The sequence below is a fragment of the Synchiropus splendidus genome, chromosome 17, assembly GCF_027744825.2.
Source record: "Synchiropus splendidus isolate RoL2022-P1 chromosome 17, RoL_Sspl_1.0, whole genome shotgun sequence".
In the NCBI taxonomy this organism is placed as follows: domain Eukaryota; kingdom Metazoa; phylum Chordata; class Actinopteri; order Syngnathiformes; family Callionymidae; genus Synchiropus; species Synchiropus splendidus.
Window position 1 is genome coordinate 5219842 of NC_071350.1, and position 22101 is coordinate 5241942.

A 22101-nucleotide genomic window follows, 5' to 3' on the forward strand; every position below is an offset into this window, starting at 1 on the left:
CAGCATTGAACCATCGCTCCGATATGCTGATATTGTGGATCTCTGAAGTAGTGATGTGCGGAACAATCCTGAAATAGCGATACCTCCGATACCAGATCTTGAGTCTCTAAAATCCATTCTCAAACTAAAATATCGTGTGGAGTGGTAGTGGTTGTTAATAATTAATTTTAATGTTTCATTTTTTCAGAGTGTATAAATAAATAAACAATAAACAAGTGACTCATCCTTGTACTCTTAAGGAAGCTATGATTAAGTGTAGTCACATTCATATCTGTATCGGTATCAGCGATACCAGCCTGAATATTACTCAGTATCGGATCGGCAAGGAGATCAGTGGAGGCTACTTGTTACCTGTTAATATCGATTGCTCTTCCTCTACGATCACAGGAACTGGAAGGACTGAAGAGCTCATGGTGCCTCACTCAGTAATTCCACATGACGCAACGGGAGTCGGCAGTTTAACTGAGATATTGTCTTAGTCAAGTTCCTCTCTGCATGCAACCGCAGTCGACATTGTTGGTATCAAAGTCAACAAATAAGAAAGACTGTGTTCAAAACAACAAAAAAATGACATCATCAGATTAATATTTACTACTCCTGGCATTAGCACACAGCAAAATGCATGGGCTGACTCTACCACCATTGTACTGTATTAACATATTCAACATGAACCATTTGGAGAAATTGGAACACAAACACAGAGCGTCTGTACCGTTTCTTCCTGCATCAAAAATGTGTGTTGTATAATTAATCATAAGTGTGCTTTAAAGTGGTCTGGCAAGATAATCTAATATTTTTTTATCTGGATTTCTGGCACTAATTGAGTAGAATTAATAGAGTCTCATCTGTATCAAACGCAAACTCAAAATAGTGACTGTGTTTCCAGCCTGACATCATGTGTCTTTTATCTCCCTCCATTGTTTTTTTTTAAACACTTGTGTCGCTGGTGGCTTGGTACGTGAGCTGTGCCTGTTTCGTCCCATACATGACATTCGCTGAGAAGCTGCCAGTGAAAGCAGTGAAAGTGGTTACCGTATTGGAGAGTAAAGAGTCTCTTTACTGGTTTGAATTCATGTGTTAGTTTAGATTAGACTAGATCGGGGAAAGGTTAAGTATGAACGTGAAATTCAGTTTCACCAGAAAATGTTTAAAGCCAAGTGCAAAAATAGGTCAATAGCAGAGCTGCACGTCCACCAGGAGGATGCATGGCCATGTTTTGCGTGTTTCTGCAAGAGGAGGTCAAAGGCGACATAAGAACACCTTGAGATGATTGTGAGACTGCTATTCTTAAAATGGGTCCCGGGTCCCTCAGGACGCCAGATGAGGGTTGACGTATTATAAATTATACAACGATGCTGGACCATTAAGTAAGTGTTCGGATATGGAGACCATTTAGGCCAAAAGACGCAGCAGGGTGACAAATCACATGACACTTTTTGCTCCTGACACAATTAGCACACCAGGCTCCCTCGATGCATAACTAAACCAGAGAGTGGCGATGATAAATATTTAAAAAAGTTCACCTCCAGAGATTTCAATATTTATTTGACAGATCGGTAGCTGGCTGATATGAAATCCAAAAGGTATCTGTATCATATCGACTGGTTGGACAAGGAAGAGGCGCAGGAGGAGTGGAATGCAACTGCCGCGGATTGAAACTCAGCAGCATTCTGCCTTGCTCTAAAGTCAGCCTTGTTCCGGTGTAGGAATCTGTGGTCTGTGACTCAAACTTATCGGAGAAGATGTGCATCAGTCGCTTCAGCGAGAGTTTGACAGACGTTGTGGAGGACATAGAGTGAATAAATGACATGGTAGTCTGTCTTAGAGCTCAGTTCCAGCTTCAGCTTCTTCACCAACCAAACCATCCTCACTCCCATGGCGTAATATATGGATGTTGGGAAAGAGGTCCTTAGGTCCAAAACTGACTTTGGGCATGAGACAGATGTTAGGAGCCCAATCCCATGGCTACCAAACCCCATCCTCCGCTTTTCTTTTACGTGACAGTGCTGCCCACAGCATCAGGATATGCAGCAGGAGATGCACTTCAATTGTAAACCTACGGCAACAACGCACATCAGGTTGACTTCTACTTCATTATAGGACCCAGAAGTCAATTTTCCCAGCATCAATATATTATACCAGGAATGAGGATGTGCCGGCATCAAAATCAAATAACTCATTTGAAGGGGCTGGATATCAGTGAACCGGGAGCAACGTCTATAACCATTGCATCTGTTCTCAAACTGATCAGAAAAGTTGATGAATGCCTCATTTGTGTCCTATGTAGCAGTGATCCCCAACCCCAGGCCAGGGACCTGGACCTGGACCGTGGATCAATTAGTACTGGGCCGCACAAGAAATAATTAATGATTTCCGTTTTATGCATTATCTGAGTTTGAATTATGTTTTATTTTGAAAAATGACTGGATTCTCTTGGTTAAGCCTCTGTCACCTGAGAGCCATAATGTAACCCACAAGCTCGCAAAATGAGTCAGAAACAGATGTCTTTGGAAAGTTTCTTTGTGAAGAGGAAAAGGCTCAGTGAAGAGACAGGAGAAGAGTTTTTAACAGACAATAGCAGGAGTCGTACTTGAAATATGGATTAGTCATGGTCGGTGATTCCCACGTGCCAAGCACGCAAACATGCAGAGGCCTTATCAAAGTGGCAACTTCATACCCCCCCGGGCCACATTCAAATGGTCAAGCATAGACCGGTTGGGGACCACTGCTATATAGGACATAAAGTGTGGTGATCACTGTAGTCTTTTTCCATCTTCTGTTATCAATCTATCTGTCTATCTATTAAAGAATCTACTGTAGTCTGAAACCACTGATGCATCAGAAATGCACTTCTTCCTTGAGTAGATAAGGCGAAAATAATTGAGGAATATGTTTTTTTGATACACAATACTCTTGTTATTTTCTTTGCATTTCCTCACCTGGCCAGCGTGAAAAAGAATGAGAAACTTTGGTTTTGACAATACATTCATCCTGAAGGGATTTACGAAGGAAATTTCCATTCAATTGTCTGCTACCTGCCTTTCTTTCTCTGTCGCTGTCGGTCCACCTCACATCACTCCTTTCTTCTGCGCCTCAGACCCGGTCCCAAATGCTGTCATTTATTAAGGAGCATGATGACACACATTCAATTCCTCATTTGAGGCAAAGGCTAGACAAAGGAGTGGCGAGGGAAACCTGCCTCGACCAGGCAGAAACCTCAAGAGAACCGGACTCTTGGCAGGCAGTCAGTGCTTTAACTGGTGAGGCCTGGCAGAGAGTTGTTTGTTCCACAGGAAGCGTAGAACAAAGACGGAGGTGGAGAAGGGAAATGTCAGTGATTCAGTTGTATGCTGTGTTTTATGAAGACATGTATTTTTTATGGCCAGATGTCTGAGGAGTAACCTTCTTTCCACTGTTACTTCCTTATCATGAGTTTAGGTGAGTAATGATGAGATTTCATGTAACAACGTTGTCATGTCCAGCGGCCACTAGGTGAGTGACATTCTTCAGCTTTGAGGAAACATTTCAATGAAGTCTGGCATCACTGTAAACCACTCTGAAAATGACTTTTCTGGACGCCATCACTGGTCATATCTATTGAGAATATATATTAACAAGCACAAAAAGAAACAAAATTCCATTTTTCATGCCAACTAAGTCAGAAACAAAACATAAGCGATATTTAAAAATGGTTACTTCTGTGTTGTGTAGTAGTACTTCATCATTGCTACCACTAGATGAAATCACTCTTATGAACTGACTTGAACCATAACCTCAGTGAACCATCGTCTGAAGTGTATTTTTACCCTTCACGTCTTTTTAAAGCGCAAAGGTTGAAGTATGATAATCGCGGGGACGCGCTTGGGGACTGTGATAACGAACAGATCGAGTCCAATTTGTGCTCCTCACAGATCGGAGCACAGAGGCGCCAAGGTCGCAGACTGGAGCTGATCAGACTCAGCCACGATTCAAATTAGACTGTTCTATCCTCCTCTTGTCAGTCAGTCAGCCGTGCGTTGACCTTGGGTCAGTGCGTCAGTGGACCCCATTCATCGCTATCTGTCGTCTTAAAGACTGTTGTGCAATAAGCAGGAGAAAAGGAGGAGGAGGGGGGAGAGTCCCCTCCAGCTGTCGAGCGCATCACTGACAGGCAGGTCGGTGCGCACCGCAGACGTCCACGGCACATCTCCGTGGCCATCGATCCTCCTGACACGCAGTCCAGCGGCCCCTCCAGACCAGCACCATTCTGACACATGGAGGGGGCGGGAAGGTTAGTTTGAAGAGAGCTCTGTGAGAGGACGCCGATATCGCAGAACCAGAAAGCCCGGTGGACACTAACGGCTCTGAGAGGAATCACCAGAACAACTCCAGTCGGCGGAGAGATCGGAAACGCTGGTGAGTGACTGTTTTATTTGCCTCGGGTTCGGTTGGCTCAACAGCACAAGCTACTTGTGAGCGTGATCAGCAGCAATGTTTCATTCACGTCCAAGTGCTGCGGTAAGAGCCGCTGCCTGCACAGGTTTTCTTCGTGGACTGGCTGCGGAGACGGTGCTGTGGCGCTGCGTTTTAAGTCCGAGAGCAACACATGAATGGTGCTTTCACGCTGAGGCTGTGGGTGACAGCAGACGATGAGCGCCTCAACTGCGACAAAAAGTGACTTGGCTCATGAAAAGGGCAGTAAGAAATGACAGCGCGTTCGCTTGAATCCCCGCATCTCCTTTGGCTGTGAGTGACCCCGAGCAAACCACCGCAACCAGTGATAAGACTGTTGATCTGAGGACAAGTTGACGTGAGCCCCAAACCTGCAGCAAAACAGGCTGATCACTGCGCGCCCGCAGAACACTGACCGGTTCACGGAGGCAAACATTCTTCGTTACCGACGCCTCGGCCAATGTACTCATTTTGACTGTTTATTTATTGTTCTTTTTTGTTGTTTTTTTCTTCCCCAATACCGAGCCACATTCACCGACGATGACTGACCTTTAAAGCTCCGACATCAGGGCTACACTTGGCTGGGTAGATAATAGGTGCAGCATTTAGAAGAGACCTACAAATGTCAAGAATTTACATTGAAAACCACATGATGCCCATTTTCGTTTGTAATGATTCTCATTTTTATTATGATTATGATTATTTTCAGCCAAAATTGATTCAGGAACTCCACTCGGATCATGTTTGGAAGGCAGGGCTAGATGTGTTTGCAAGTAGAAGAATGGTGATGTCAACATTCACTGCCAGAAAGTTGTTTATCGGCTTGCTCTTCATCACGATCTTCAGTTTTGCTTCTTTTTTTTAAAAGTGATATCATGCTTTTGATGTCTACCTTGTCTGACGCCCCTCTCACATGGCATGAAACAGAGTTTATCATGCATGATGTTTGTGCTTCGGCTGAAATTGATGGTTCTTTTGCACGTTGCTTACCTTGGCTCACAGTTGTGACAGTTTGGTTTTGAAAACCGCAGATGTACAAGTTGTTGAATGATGTTCACCGCTTGAAGATGGAGTGTCATATCGGACTAAAACAATCAATGTGTGCATTATTTCTTTTTACAGTTTTTACTACTCATTGAACTCTATTATAGCAGATTCAGGCTATAGAATTGTCCTGAACAAATTGAAGTTCAGAAAAATACTAGAATTAGTGGTTGGTATAAGTTTTATTCATCAGTATGACAGGATAATTACTTGAAACACTTAGATGATAACAGTCTAATGCAAATATTTAAATGGCTAAATTGCAGTTCATATTGTCAAGCTGTCATGCGCTTTCTCCCAGTTTGACAGTTTTGTGTGATAAACAATAACAATGCTTCAAATTTAAGTGTTTTGAAAACGGATCCTTGTGTGCAGAATTGTTAGTTTCTTCCTTCCTGTTACGTCTGAAAGTTGGCTGTTAAGCTCAGTTTGTGACGTATGAGCGTTCATGTTTCATTTCCATTCAACAACTCTGGCAAGCACGATTTTCGGATCGAAACGTTCATGCATGCAAGATTTAACGTCACAAATGTGACGCTAGGTAGGAACACTAGCGAGCTAGTAGCTAGCTACACCCTTGTTGATCAAAGTCACGCTGTTCCACTCTCACTTTGTGTTTGTTTCTTCGCCAGATTTGATAGAAAAACACATTGTACGACAGAGTAAAGAGTGAACACACTTGCATGAAAAGCTTGCTTTGATGTTGCAATCCACACAGCACATTTACATGAATGATTGTTCTAGTTTTCTACTCTGCCTGTTCTCACTGGTCTCCAATGACAATTGTCTCTGTGGTGCCCCTATCTCTCATCTGTGATTGACTCTGACGCCCTGCGCACCTGGGACCTGCTGCGGAACATATCAAAGTTAGTTATCTTGGGCACTTAGTGTTGACAGAGTAACACACAGCAGCACCTGTCCTGTCCTGTCTTAACCAATGATGATGCCACAAATATTCACCATGATTTACATATGAAATGTTTTATCACTCCGCAAAAACAGAAGATGTTTGCTCAAATGTCTGTGATAAATCCGGCTCACACATATTTAAAGTAAACATTCTGAATTACAATGCTAAGTGAAAATCTAGTTCGAAGTGAATCAAAGTGAGAAATAATAGTTACTGAACGTAACTTCAGTTCTATGAATACGTGCGGAGCCCTCTAACGAGCTTCACTATTGGTTTAACCACTCCGAGGCTTGGCCTCGTGCCTGAGAATTGATTGGCTTAACTCTCCACCCTCCACTCAAGTGAAAATCAAGTTCGAAGTGAATCAAAGTGAGAACCGGAAACAAGTCTTTGTGACGTCACTGGAGGTCGATACTGTTGGCGCACTTTAGAACGCAGGTCAAAAGTATCAGAAGACAAATGCTGAATTGATGCATGACAGCTGGATGTTCTGAAGGTGGAAGGAAGCCTCTTCTTCTAACCAAAATACACACCAGGAAAAGTCAGAATAAGTCCGATTGTTTACCAAAACGCATTAAATGTTTTGTGCTGCTGACCCTTCTGAACAGAGTTTTACTTTTTTTTTAGAGGATACCAATTGCAATAGGCCGATACAGATTGTTTCTTTAATTTTTTTTTCCTTTACTAAAACACACACAAAGGTCACACAAAAACCGCGTGTGATTTTAGTAACAATACGTCCATTGTTTACACGAACCTGCTCTTCTTCCTCCAAAACTGTTGAAATGCCTCACTAGTCACTGGTATTGCTGCGACTTCGTCCTCTTCCGTGCATAGCGCCCTGGTGTTGCGTCTCTGCAGTTACGTCACTAGACGCGGCGGTGCTTGTACTGTATTTAATGGTAGTATCTAGAAAAGAAATTCTATTGAATTTTTTTGCATACATAGAATGAAACCCAGTACTACTTTGTTCTACAAGTGCATTTTTGCTTTTTACCAAAAATGAAGTGACAATGCCGGTGATTTGGTCCATTGCCACTGGCATCTACGATACGTCTGTCCAGCACCTTTTTAACGTCCAAGAAATGCAGTGAGGTCCCAGCTGGATGGTCTGCTCTGACCACAGCAACAGACACAAATCTCCTTGCTGAAAACATGAAGACGTCACCAACCCCGGAATCATGGCCTCAGAGTTAGGGCTGCATGCAGCTCAAACTTCACTCCTGCTTTGAACTAACTAGTTAACATGGTATTCTGCAGCATTTAAAGTAAGTTTTAGTTTCAACCAGAAATTGGAATAATACCCTGGATTCAGTTTCAAAGCTGGAGCCATCAACACTAGGTTTTGACCTTGTCATGAGCATTACATTTTGCAGTTGTGATTTTGTATAATGTAGATGAATAGTGAAATCAGAAATTGAGCGGTGACTGACGATATGAATCACCATATTGATTGGATGATGACTCTTGAAGCTACTCTGTGTGTTTGTGTGGATGTGTACTCACATTCCCTGGTGAATCCAACCATTCAGCGCCTCTGATCCTTCACCAAGTGACAGAATAACAATCCATCCGTAAGTCTCCGCAGCAGATAGCGCCTTTTACCCCAAACCAAATCTGCTCCCTTTAACATGTTCCCAGCTGGACAGTAAATCTGAGTTTGCTTCAGCCGGACTGTGAAACACAGCGGCCCCTCACCTCCGTCTGTCTGAACAGATGAAGAAACTGGCGAGGAAAAGTCATTTATTTGTGGTCGCACACACGAGGCCACGTTGGCCCTGCTGAAGGAGGGATGACGCTGCAATACATCAAAAATGTCATGCGCACAAACGCACTCCAGCTCCCAAAACTTCATGATTTGGACCGGTTATTTCAGGATGGGTCGTTTATGATATTTGATACTTGAATCTTCGACTTGAATTTTCCATTTTTGAATCGATAAGCAAATAAATTAAATTGACAGTCGAGGAGTAAATCCGTATTTGTCCAACCATGAGCATTTTGTAGATATAATTTTGTGTACAATGCTTTGAAAGCTCCTTTCGTTCTACATGTAACAACGTGTCAAACATTTTTTTCAATTTATGACACCATGGGAGTGAGGATGGGTTGTTCAAACGACTTCTTCCCTGCCAGACAGACAAGCTTTGTTGTTGTGATAAGTCTGGACTTGAGCAGTGCACAGGGTTTTATGACTTGTTTGTTGTCCCAACTGCCCCTAAAATTTTGTTCGGATAACATTTGCTATTTGCACTGAAGTCATGAGTCATCTGCTCACAGGCAAAACATGAAAAAATGGATGCCAGATGCCGCCATACACCAGCGTAATCTGGCGACCAAGCTACGGTCGAGAATCAGGCGTCCATTTTTACGAGTTTTGCAGACGCCCAGACGCCTTCCTAGCTAAAAGCCTGTCTGCTCACTTCTATTCAAAGGTTCACTCAGCACATGTGCTCTTAGATCCTGCATGTTCACTGGTTTCCTGGGCTTCATCTGAATTCTCATGTGCCCTCTCATGTCTGTAGACCACATTTTGAACAGCAAAAGATTAACAAGCTGATATTGACTGTTTCTGGAAGTTACACTATGATGCAGTTCGTAGACATCTACTTACGGGATTAGGATGCTGAAGTTTGTTGACTCCTGACATGCTGGGCCAAGGTGAGATATAGGTTTTTGGACTGTTATGGTGAAATCATTTACACTGTGACCCCATCCCAGTACAAGTAACATCCGACTTACAACCTGCTCGACTTACGTCCAACCGTACTTACGACCACAGCCAGCAGATGCTTTTTTAAAAAAAATTTTATTCAGTGTCTGGCACCGTAGCAGCCCGGCATCGCGTACGACAGTGACGGCAGTGCGGTATCCCAGCATCTGACTCTCACACATTGATCTACCACTACAGTAGTACAGTGGTACCTCGGTTTTCAAACGTCCCAGACTTCGAACAAAACCGGAGTTCAAACAAAAATGTTGAGATTTTTTTGCTTCTGATTTCGATCGAAAATCCAGAACTCGAACGCCCCCAAAAAAAGCCGGAAAAAACATAACTTGCGTGGACCGATCAGCTGACCCACGACACGCTTTGTTATTGTGTATAACGCAGCCTCTGTATGCAGACTTGTCCCGTTAGCTACATTTACTGACTGTTTTTTCTTCATATTAAGGTGTAAAACCTTTCCTGTCTCCACACTGGACCGTGGTAGAGTGTCACAGGGGAGGTGCTCGCTCTCCAAACCTCTGAGGCTGGAGCGCACACTCCAGGGTTTGATGTCCTGTTGTCAGCTGGAGCTGGGACAGGGATGAGGCGAGTCTGGGACAGAGCATGACTTGGTTTATGACTTTGTCACAGCCAAACTGCACAGAAGCGCACATTCAGAGCTGGACACGCACCGGGCACCTCTTCACTTCTGGAGAGACGTCACTCACTCGACAACCCCTCCCACATGCAGCGGCCACACACATAGAGGAACAGCGCACCTGCAGCAGACACTCTACATTCACTCCTACAAAAGCCTATTTTAAGGCTTGGAACGCATTATTTCTTTTTCCATTCATTGTAATGGGAGAAATTGATTCAGATTTCGAATAAATCGCTTCTTGAACGGCCGTCTGGAATGGATTGTGGTACCTATAACCCTCGCGTCAGCTATTTTGAATGGCATTTGTCTTAGGTCCAATCCGACTTACGACCGGTTGGTTGGAACTGATCCTGGTCGTATGTCGGATGTTACCTGTACAAATCTAGACGACCACCTGACTTGAACATTTTCCCAGTTCACCAGATAGTTCTTGCCCTCAGCAAAGGCAAAATGCTCCTCAGATTAAAAGGCTTTCAGTGAGTTTTGTAAACTATCCTTTCAAGTGTCTGATTTTTCTGCGTTTTCTTGCGTCGAACACTCAAATGCAAGTTTCGCGACTAGCGAGACGTGGATAACCGCGATATTTCACTTAAAATCTAACATGGCATAACTCCCCGAAGGCATGAGAATCTGCAATTTTTTATTTGACGCTTTGAAATTCCCAGGAAGAAACACCAGTATGGTGGCGCTATGATACAGGCATTAATCATGAGAAACTTCGGGGTGCTCCTGAATAAACAGGGAGTCCAATTTTTCACGTTTTTTTTTTTTTTAGTTTAGGGCTTCGCTAGCAACATGAAAGAAAAACGACACAATTGGTTTGATTCAAACAATTCAGAAACAAAAAGTTCACAACCTGTCAATATGCATTTGGAGCCAATGCTGAGCGACGGGCTGAAGTGATGCTGTGGATAATGATAGCTGACAGGAGGTAATCACCAGAGCCCACTCAAACGCTGGAGCCTTGACCATAACCGTGTCAGTCATGACCAGGAAGCTTGGGGCGGGGGGTATGCAGAAAGATGACAGGAAATGGAACAAGGCCAGACAATGAGAAAGTGGCACTCGGGTGAAGCACCAAACCACGACATGTTGTCATTTCACTTATTCAGCATGAGCAAATACAGTTTGTTGGAAGTGGCGAAATGAAATATTGAAGGACAGAGAGTGCTGCAGCGTTTGGGCTGATATAAATAAGGATCTCTCAACACATTGTCTGTCTCCAAGATTTCCACCGAGTTTTTCGTCTTGCTGCGCGGCCTTCATTTCTCTTTTTATATGCAGGAAAGAATTAGGATGCTCCATTCACACATGAACGCTACCTTCATGGTGCCACTGCTCCTCCTCCTTCCTGTGGTTGTGACTGATCTTCAGCTCCTCCATTGTAGATCAGCCAACTACTGTCATTAGTTACACTAGGTTTAAAAAATATGGGGGTTTGGCAAAGGACTCTGGAACAGAGAGCAGTCGCGTAATGTCATTTTGAAAATTCAATTGCTTGCCAAAAGTAGTGGAAACATTATCGAGCGCATTAGGAAAGATGAAACTCATTAGCCTATTGTCACATGAGTAACGAGTGCTCCTTCTGCTATAGTTCTGCTATTATTCGAGTCAAATTGCTGTTGTAACAACCCCAGTGTTTGGTCCTTTAGGGATTGGGCATTTTTTCACGTTACATGAGGAGATGCTATGTAACATTTTTATCATAAAAAAACCCCCCAAAAAACGATATTGCAATATATTGTTGGGCCCTCTGTTGCAATAAATAATAATAATAATAAATAAATAAACAAATATTAATATTTTATTCCTCTGTCACAATAAATAACCGATACACTGATGGCAAATATTAATATTTTATTACAACGCAAATAGTGGATTTGCCAGCGTTTTCTGTTCACAATCCTGTTCACAAATCTATCCTTGCCTGTTCGCTCAGAATCTAATGTTTGTCTCCTCGTAGTCATGCTCCATCTTGAAATGCATTGGGATTGATGGGATGGGAACAAGTGTGGCAGTTAATAACACAGCTGGCTTCAGTCATGATCAAAGTTTAACAGACAGACTTCCACAAATGAACAGCGCTGTGTTGTATACAGACTTTCCAGTTTACCTATGTGGATGGCATTTGGCTTCTATCGGCGCTGTTATTAATGTTCATGCAGTCTAACTTGTCCAACTGCAATTAAAAAAAAAAAAAAATGCTTTTTCGATTGGTGTGAGTCAAAATGTACCACAAAGGAACCATATTGATTCGGTGAACACCCTTTGATACACAACATGTGATGTTGTTAGCTGAAGCATATAAATAAAAGCTGATAAACTGTAGTAGTTTTGCCGTACTCTTTTCAGCAAATATTGATTTTGCGTTAATAAAGACTGTTTGCCAGACATTTGTCACGGCTAAATGCAGTTTTAAATGAATGAAATGTTTACAGTTTTCATTACCTGTATAATATGTCCATCCGTTTGAAGTGCAGCCACGTTTCCTGTATTGAAGTCCAACTCTCAAAGGGCATGAAAATCCTCCTCTTTGTAGCGACTGCTCACGTCAAGATGATCAGTGCTTGGTGCTGTGACATGAGCTCCTCAGTCCAGCACTGCTGCACCAGATATTAATATTTCAGCCTGAGTCATCGATGCTCCAGTGAAAGTTGTCAGTGGCCGTGTTTTGGATGAAAGGAAGTTTTGGAAGATCTGTCCTGATGTTCTGGTTGGCTGAGCCACTTCATCAATGTCATTCAATCGCCACTTCAATTCAATCAATACAGTTATTTAAGTAGAAGCTGCAAACACACCAGAGCAGTTAGTAGTTTACAGACACAAGCTTGGTTCAGTGGCCATTTACAACCCTTCTTCATCAATATTTAACTAATGGTTTCGCATCAATCGCTGAAGTTAGTAATTTGTCTTTAGTGTGGCTAGAACCAGGGTTGTCAATCTAAAAAAAATATGTATTTCATTTTACTCATCTACACTGAACCCTGTCTCCTATTTTCCTCCCTGGCTACTGAAGTCAGACAGAAGCCGACTTATTTGACCAAGTGTTTTAACAAGTGACAGCTGCAGCCACCACTCCTCTTTGTCCGGCAGAAATAACTGCTGGAGGTAAAAATAACATTGTTGAACAAAAAATGTTCTCTGGGTCTAAAAATAACTATTGGTCTGGACACACTGTTTTTGTATAAGTGGAAAATTGAGTATGTGCTGAATGTGCTGTTGATTCAACAATTACTCTTTTACGCTCAAATCATTTTTAATATTTCTTTCAACATCTGCTTGAAATAGTTTTTTTTTTTGCTATCCCAAAAGACACATACTGATAATCTGTTGCCAGGTTCATGGCTGTCTCATCCTATTTTTGCTGCAAATTTTGCTGAGTGAAACAGACCAATTCTGAACACCAAGGTTGCCATTCACACATTGACATTCATTTCCAGATGGAAATACACACCAGAGATTGGTGCTATTGTCAGTGCACCAATGCAAGTATTTTATACAATCTGGTGATATATTGTCTCATACAGATGTGTTCGCCCACTAATACTACTTTTAAAAAGACATCTGAATATGAAGTTTCTATCAAGTTCACAACAGTTCTGAAAACATATGACACGTTGTTATGACACAAGTGTTGGCGGCGCTTTAAGTGTGTTGTTTGCTTGCTCGCTTAAAAGCGTTACCTTTTGCAATATGTTTTTGCTTGTTTGTTTGTTGTGTGAGACCACTGTTCAAGGCTGAACTTAAAAAGTCATGAAACTCAAAAGGCATCTCAGTCGCTGCATTTGGATGGCTAGCTACAGGCTGGAATTGTTTACTGTCCAGTTGAGCTAGCAGCAGATTTCTCTGTCAGACTTGACAAAGTGAGCCCATCACCATCTAGGTTCTGTGTAGGGGTGCACCAATCACCATTTTGTTTGGCCGATTTTACCGATTATTTTTTTCCCTCCTGAACTAAATCAAACTCAAAAGTCACTATTTTTGGATTCATTACACAAACCTACTAAATAACAATAACACTTCACAACACTGTATATACAACATTGCTATAGAAAAGGCAACTTGCTAAATATGAAATAATATGTTTTCTTCCCTTTTCAATGAACAATGAGCAGATCAAACCCACAATGTAAACTTCACTTGGAAAATGCCAGATTTTTTTATTTTTTTATAACCGGACCGACCGCTCCTCTTTTCATTGACCACATGTATCTGGGGTCCAGGTGTGCAACTAGCTGCTGATAATGAACCCCCTGTCTTCAACAACAGAACTCCATTAACATTGGTTTCAGCTGCGGTTAGCTCCGTTTATCATTTGTTTGTTAACCTCCTGGTAAAGCTCAAATGCGGCGCGACAATTTGAGGCCAAGTGTCTTGTTCTAAACCTGCATCTCACGTTGTGGGTGAACACATTGCGAACTGTGTTTCAGTTGTTATTTTTTTTCTTGACAGAGAAGTATTGCCAAAACAACCGCCATCGTGGCTGGGTGGCTCTAATGTCTGCAGCTGCAGGTCTACTCTGGATGCGGGGCTGCAACAAGTTGTGTGTTTTTCCTGAGAAATGCTTTGTTTTGTCATTTTTATAGTTCACATTTTTAACACACATCAGGCATCATTTGGTGTAGCCGTAGTTTTGTGGCCCACCTGCAAGCAACATTGAGTCTGCAAACTTCTGGGGAGACTCAAATTGATGCATGGTGAGATGCACAGCTTACAAGCAGTGTCCTCTTGTATCATACCATAGCACACAACAGTATCAAACACAATAGAGAAACGCCTCATCACTACTGTATATGTATTTCACATGTACACGTTGTACAGTATTTGATTTATTTTACTTGAGGTGTCATTGTGATCACATTGTCCATGGTCATGGTTTGACCCATGGTGACAAAGCATGATCTCTTCCAGATGACCACATTGTGTTTCAGTGTGTTATATTCTCGATTGCCTTTGTGGGTGTCTGGGTGAGGATATTCCCTGTTGTAGAGAACATTGTTGAGCTCTTCATTTGTTGTTTTTTTTCCTTTGATGGTGTCCTTTCTTGGTGGCGGTGACCATCTGTAGTAGTCACAGATCACCACTGTGTTATACTATAACAGCGCAAGTATACATTCTCATCGGGGCGTGACTGCAGGATCTGCATTTTAGTGCAAGCACCACCCCTGGATGGTACTTTGTGTGATACGGCGTCATTATTCTGCGCACGTCTCGCTGACCGTCTCAATCACTGGTCCACCTCTCTAGCAATTATATACGTGGCGCCTCAGGTGTTGCCTCTGCCAGGCAGCCCAAAAGGAAAGATGAGGCAGCCATGTGTTGCCCTGGCAACCTTCTGCTTTTCTCCTGTAATATGGAGAGAGGTTTATTGTGTGCTGAAGTTCCGGAGGACAGAGCAGCGTTCATTTCACACGGGTCCCAGTAGGTCACCGTCTTCAGTTTTGGTCGGGAGGGTTGCCAGGAGCCGACTAGCAAAATACCATCACTGTCCATTTATGGTGTCTGGCTTTGCAGTCTTCAGTGAAAAGTGACATCGAAATAACATTGTGATTCTTGTTATTGCTCCTGCTGAGTCAGCTTGTGGTCCCATCTTGCAGAAAAATAATAAAAGTCTCACGTAGATTGCACCTTCTGGGTACTTGCACTTAACTGCGCTTGTCATTGGATCACTCCAAAAGGTATTGTTTGCTCTGAGGAAAGGTGGAAGCCTCCCAAATCCTGTCATGTCAGACAGAATTGGAAGCTGTCCTGCACTCTTGTTACAGTACTGTCTTAATACTGGCAGGCGACACTGGAAAACAACAGGTTTGGTTCCACACCGTTTTATAGCTCACGCAGGGGGCTAAAAACTGCATGAGTAATCTCACAAAGACTGTAGCGTATATGTTGATGTATCGTGGCCTGCCAGGCGCTTGTGGGCATTTCTCTCTGTAAAGCATGTAGTAATTTCCATGCTGGCTCCATCTAGTAATAATAACACGGGGGAAGAACAAAAAAAAAAAGATTATGCCGCACCAATCTTGGACGCGTGGACGCATTGCTGGTAGTGATGAAATATGCCTGTTGAAAATGCAATTCCAGCCGCAAAGGGTTCTAAATGTGTTTATCCTGGACAAATCAACTGCTTGACTTAAACAAGAAATTCAAAGAAAGTGTGGATCTCAGCTAATTTCCTCCTTGGACTAAAATGTTTGTTTGAGTCCAGCCATATGTGTTGAAGGAAATGGATGCAGATCATTTGTATTGGCTTAACACCTCTTCCGTCAGTGCTGGGGATGTAATTGGAAAAGATTCTGGGAGGGGGAAAGTTGGCTGTGATATATAGGGATTATTCACAGGATGCAACTGTACGCAATTCAAAGATAAAATGTGCCTTTCATCGGCAGTGTTTCAGTGGTTTCCTCATCCATCCCATACCCTCATTTTATTAGGTCTTCCTGCTAGAGCCAGGAAGGACCCTCTTTGGGGAGCAGAAGTGGCATCTGGTGCACATGGTGATGAAGTCGGTAGCCCTGCAGTGACTGGTCTGGGACATAAAAGTTTGTTTTACATCCTTTGACTGTTGTTAGTGGTATGGATTCCCAGGACAGATACTATATACATTTTTTTTCTTTATTATTTCAAGTTATATTCAACAAAATATCACTGTAGAAGGCGGACATCTTACTAAATTTGATCCGTGATCTAAATCAGGGATTCTAAACCTTTTTGATCTCTGGGCCCACATTTAATCTACTTACACCTCCACAAACCAAAACCTTGTGAAATGACATGAAGCCATGTGATCATGGCAAAGATTTATTTGTCATCGAGAAGTCCAACCAGCAGCAGAAGTAGGTGCAAGACATATTCATCACTTTACTAGAGAAAAAAAAGAAAAATACACTAGATGCAAACAGTTGAGAAATTGATAAAATTGTATGTCATGAATAAAATTCTGAATAAAATGTATATAATAAAACATCATAAAATAAAATAGTATATTTTATTTTCTAAAGAAACTGTAAAGTGTAAATGAAATTATCACCATAAAATCTTCGAAATAATTCCAAAAACTGCTTTCATGAACAGTTTTTAGTCTTTATCATTCTTTTTTTCAAAACTGCTCCATACTTGGTAAGTATCACAAATTTACAGCGGTCAAGTATGACACTACTCCCACCATATATGGCAAATGTATTGAAACTGAGCGTCTCAGGGCCCAGAATTGTAAAACAAAAAAAACTTTGAAAACTGAAAGAGAGCTGAAAAGAATGAGGCAGGACAAACAGCTGTTGAATTTGATAGACGTATCAACATCCAATGATTTTGTTGGGTCAATTTAATTCGTGTTCTGTCCTGTCCGTTCCAGACTTGACTTCCTTTCTTTCAGATCTCGGTTTGTTTTGTCCTGTCTTAAGATTTCATCTTTATGAGGATAGAATGAAAGGGTGTATGTACCTGTACCAGTGCAAAGACAAGAAATGCCCTGTCAGACAGCCCTACTGAGGCAAGTGGAAGGGGCACTAATGTCTTTTTATTCAGGTAGCACATGCTGCAGAATGCAGAGAGCGGCTTGTAATTTATTCCTACAAACAGAGCTACATCCGGAACAAGTTCCAGTCAAACAATTGGCAGCATGGCTTCACCTCCAATCAGCATTGATCGGCTGTCACTGCTCTGCTGTTGTCGCCCAACTTCCTGTTGCCCAGGAGCCGATCCATAAACGTGCTGGTAAGTGGACATCTTGGTCACACGTCAACAGCCTTTCTGAGTAGAAATGCCTTGCTGCCAGCTCAGTGAGCACGGCTCTCTGCAAGGACACTGTCAAAGGTTACCATGGAGAGGATTTCTCCTGCCACTGAAGAAGAATGAGCCGCTCATTCATCTTTATAGATTTGTCTAATTACTGGTCCGTGTTTGCTGGCAGGTCGCCAAAATGTTGTGCTTGCAATTGCATCTTCATTTATTATTCACAATCCTTCATCTCAAACTGGAACTCACCAACCTACCACCATGCGCACAGCGAGAGTCACCTTGACAATCACGAGCCCTCATTTGTGTTCCTACCGGTGGGCCTTGATTTATGCCTCCCTTCAGCCTCCCTTAGGAAGAAAACATCATGTACGCCACGCTGAAATATAAATAACACCTTCAGTCACAGCGGCCAACATATACCCAGGACAAATCTGTCAAAGCAACGTTGATAAACCACGTCCGGGCTAAATTATGTGGTTCAACAGTCTTTCACTTAAAGCTGCTAACAATGTGGGAATGTCCGTATTGTCACTTTATCACGCTGTAGAATGTCCTTGCCTGGGTATTGTGTCCACCTCTCGGCTAAAACTAGCTTATAGTAAAGTGTAAAGTAAAGTAACGTACGCTTCAAAGGGCAATGTTACATGGCACAATTATATTTATTACATTTATATATTGCATACATAATTTGCTAAGAAAATCAGTGCCTGAAAATGCGTTATTTTTATTTAGTATATTAGTATATTACTATATTATATTACTATATTGGCCTACAGTGTGAATGTGTTGGCTGAATGGAGAGAAGCCACTGAGACTAGAGACGTCTCGATACAACTTTTTCCACTTCCAATATGGTACCGATATTGCAGCATTGATTATTGGCTGATATTGATGTCGATCCGATATGACATGAGCATGAATCATACATAGGTTTAGTCCTTATTTTGTAGTGTGGAATATCAGAAAATACTTGGTCAAGTGATGCTACTCAAACTGAGAACAGTAGCCAGCAACAGCAGGTTTTAAGGGAAAAAAAATAGTGCTATCTACAAAATAGATTAGAAGACTCTGAAAAATAAATCCTATAAAATCTATTAAAACGACTTGGACCTACTGACAGTTGATCTTTCAGTCTCGCAGGCTTGCCGAAGTGGTCTCGCTAAAATCGTCATGCTGGTTTTTGTGATGCTGCTTCAAATGTGCAATGAGGTTGGGCCTATTAAACTTTGCCACTTCTTTGCGACCATGAGAAACTTATGCACGTGTTGAACTCAGTCTTTGACCGGTAAAACGCAGCCACCATCACTTCTCCCACACTAGCGCGTCATGTCACAGGCACTGATCTAAGACGTTGTGCTGGCTACTCCTCAGCTGCAGCTAAACCCCAGCAGCAGTGGTTTTATAGCTCGTCGATAGTGCCACTGATATTTTGTGGATCATGACTAGAAGTGCTCGAGCAGAAAATGGACTGCTTAACTGAGACTTTAGATGCAGTTAGATAAGATCCCACACTTGTTTTTTGGCTGATATCGGACCCATATCCGAAATCAATATTGGTATTTTATCAATTTTTTAGGAAGTACTGAATGCTTTCACTAGTTTTTACTTTCAATAAATCATTAATTCATGCTCATTCTCTGAAAAAGCTCAGGAAGTCTATTCCAGCTACTTACGGTGAGAGGTAGTGGACATCGTGGGCAGGTTGCCAGTCCTTCTAGACAGACAGCCCTTCGCACACACTCTCCAGCCTACAGACAATTTAGAGCGCCCACTTGACCGATTAACTTCTGCATGCTTTGGGAGTGTGGGAGGAAACCTCCACCAGCAACCTTCTTGCTTGGATGCTGAAGAACTATTGATATTTTATTATTCATTTTTGAAGAAATTACGGTCCTCTGAATGGTTACAACGGCAGAATGATGTTGAAAATATATGCAACAATAAGTGAATGCACTGAGCTTTTGGATTTAGCGGTTTCTTTAAAAGTTTCTTTAACACTGGTTCATACACCTGATGGTTAAGGTGTCAGAATGGATGGTCCTGTCTGAGCGCTGAATGTTTTGTTATTCAGTGGGTGTTGTTCACTGCATAGTGTTAAAAACGGACGTCCGCTTATGGGGGAAGACATGGAAGGTATCGGCGACTGTGTGTAGCTATGTCTAATGTGCTCCGGAGAGAAATGTCCCTCTTCCCAAGAGGGGGTTGAGAATCCACCTTACCTGGTGATAAAGTTGTGGGGTTGCCCACGCTTTTTAAAACGTATTAACATTATTTAATTGGATTTCTGCTGACCCCCACTGGAAATACCCACAGTAGTGGGTGAATTTGAGGTGAGAGTTGCTGCCAGCTGCAGGGTGCGGAAGTCAATTCACAGCTCACTGTTTTCAAATGAGCGAGCTGCTGGTTGGCAAATCCATTGCTAATATTGAAGTTGAGTTTTATGATAATGGGTGACAAGACGGCAAAGAGCTTGGCCAGTTGCTCAGTGCAGTCAAATTCATTGTAGCATAATAAAACCCCACCATTGATGCGAGTGTTTGATTGATCCTTCTCAAACACAAAGCCAGATTTTATTGTGTACGCATTCACTTTAATAGCAGACTGTAATGCTCAATGACCTGCACACACCTACTGTATAGCAGAACCAAATATGGCTATCTGTCATCCAGGACAAGTCTGCCTCAGACGCGGTTATCTGTGAAGCTCCATTAACAGCCACAGTTCTAACCGAAGACACCAGAGAAGTCCAGATTGCAGAAGTACTGGAGCTTATCAGCCACACACATTCTCCACACAGAGTAGCATGAACAATGTTCAACTGAGCTGCAGTCAGTCACGCTCATCCTCGCCGCCGCTGCTTCTGCTCCACCAGCAAACGCCAGCAGAGTGATAGTTGCTGCACCAGCAGCTAAAGCTTCTTTGATCACCACAATCACTCTAACCGCAGCGTGTTAGGCCGAACAGCAGCAGCCCACACGGAGCATCGAGGATTATGTTTCTCCCAGATATGCATACATAAGCAATTTGTCAACTCATGCGATTGCACTGTCGAAACCTGTGTTCCAAGATCATTTTGTCATTGAATATCTGTTCCAAGTGTACAGACAAGTTCTCATCTCCAGTATCTCCGCTGCCTTAAACCCACTGTCATGGTCTGTGGTCAAGAGCATGTGACCAATACAAGAGTCATGTGATGCTTTTAAATATACATGTTTGGCCACCAGAAAGGAGCTGGTGAGGAAAACACCTTCTTAGGCACAATGTAAGACAGGTCAAAAGGCAGTATATGACATAAAGACATGTTAACGATAAAGGAAGTGTCAACACTCCAGAGCTTGTAGTGAAAATCACAACTTGGAGAGCTAAGGAAGAGTGAGAGAACATGCCTCCACAGTGCTTGACATCGCCTAAGATTTTTTGTTTTATTTTTTATTTTATTTATTTTTATTTTATTTTATTTTATTGACAGCACTTTATTCCAAAGCACTTTCCTAGTTGGTGGGATCCCCACTGACCATGGCAATAAATTGGATTCTGATTCTGATGTTCCATCATAACAAGGCGTGACCTGTTGCTAATCCAGTCTGTGATCCAAGTCATCATGCCGTTGTCCACCTCCTGGACAGCAACGATGGCCAGTTACTCCTGTGGATGCTGGACAATTTGACATGATAAAACAGATCCCGTCCTTGCATGTCCAAATCATATAACTGTGCTCTAAGATGTGGCGGAACCAGCCGCTCAAATATTTTCATACCTCTGTGAGTATTGACGCACTACCACAAAGCCTCTGGTGGAGGTGGAAGACCATCTGAATAGGGACTTGGATGTGCACCCGTAGAACTGCTGCTCATCTTTGACAGCCCCCTGTACTGAATGAAGAGGTCGGAGCGTGACGGAGGTTTGAAGTATGCTCTTCCGATATTGAGGCCCATAAGGGTGTCATCCCCATTGGATACCTACTGTATGTTGAAGTGTGTCTCCCATTTCTTTTTTTCCCCCTGTAATGTTGTTCTGCCCAAACCGCCTGTTGCCGTCACATTGGTCCAGTGGGAGAAGTGCAATGGAACGTTGGCATAGAGCCGGTCAAAGACCGTATTCTCCCCGGTGGAACATAGCCTGGATGGAAATTGCTTATGGTTCTGGAGGGAGAAACATGGTTAAAATCAGTGCTAACAATAAATGCGGTGGGACGTTGTGCATAAACCTGCCACAGTTGCTTGGCTTACGCAACACGCACTCACCAGTGAAGCGCTCGGTGGAATGTAAACAACAACTGCAATACCGGTCGAGAACTCCCTGGGCAGGTAATCACAGCCAGCAGCTCAATATCCGGAGTACGTACTCACTCTTTCACAGTTTCTTGTCCCAGGCTACACTCAAAGACTGTGACCTCTCCGCCTCCTGCCAACTTCATTACGGTGAAGCCACTCGCTCAACCGACCTCCTCTCATTCATTTAAGATAAAGAAAAATAGTCTAGAAATGGATCCTTAATGTTGAAGGAGCCAGAATACAAGTCATGAGGGTACCTGCTTTTTTATTATATTGGAAGCCGAGTACAATGCTTATTCTTTCCAACTGTACCCTCAAGTCTACTATTATTTGTTGA

At 42.6% G+C, this 22101-nt stretch overlaps 1 protein-coding gene across 2 annotated transcripts in view; it reads left to right on the forward strand.

Annotated features, from left to right (window-relative positions):
- Positions 1 to 4091: 4091 nt before the first annotated feature.
- Positions 4092 to 22101, forward strand: part of gabra3 (gamma-aminobutyric acid type A receptor subunit alpha3) — a 145525-nt gene continuing 127515 nt past the window's right edge. For both annotated transcript variants that reach the window (XM_053846772.1, XM_053846773.1), the window contains exon 1: positions 4092 to 4395. The gene's annotated coding sequence lies outside the window, so the exon portion shown is untranslated. The remainder of the gene's footprint in view (positions 4396 to 22101) is intronic.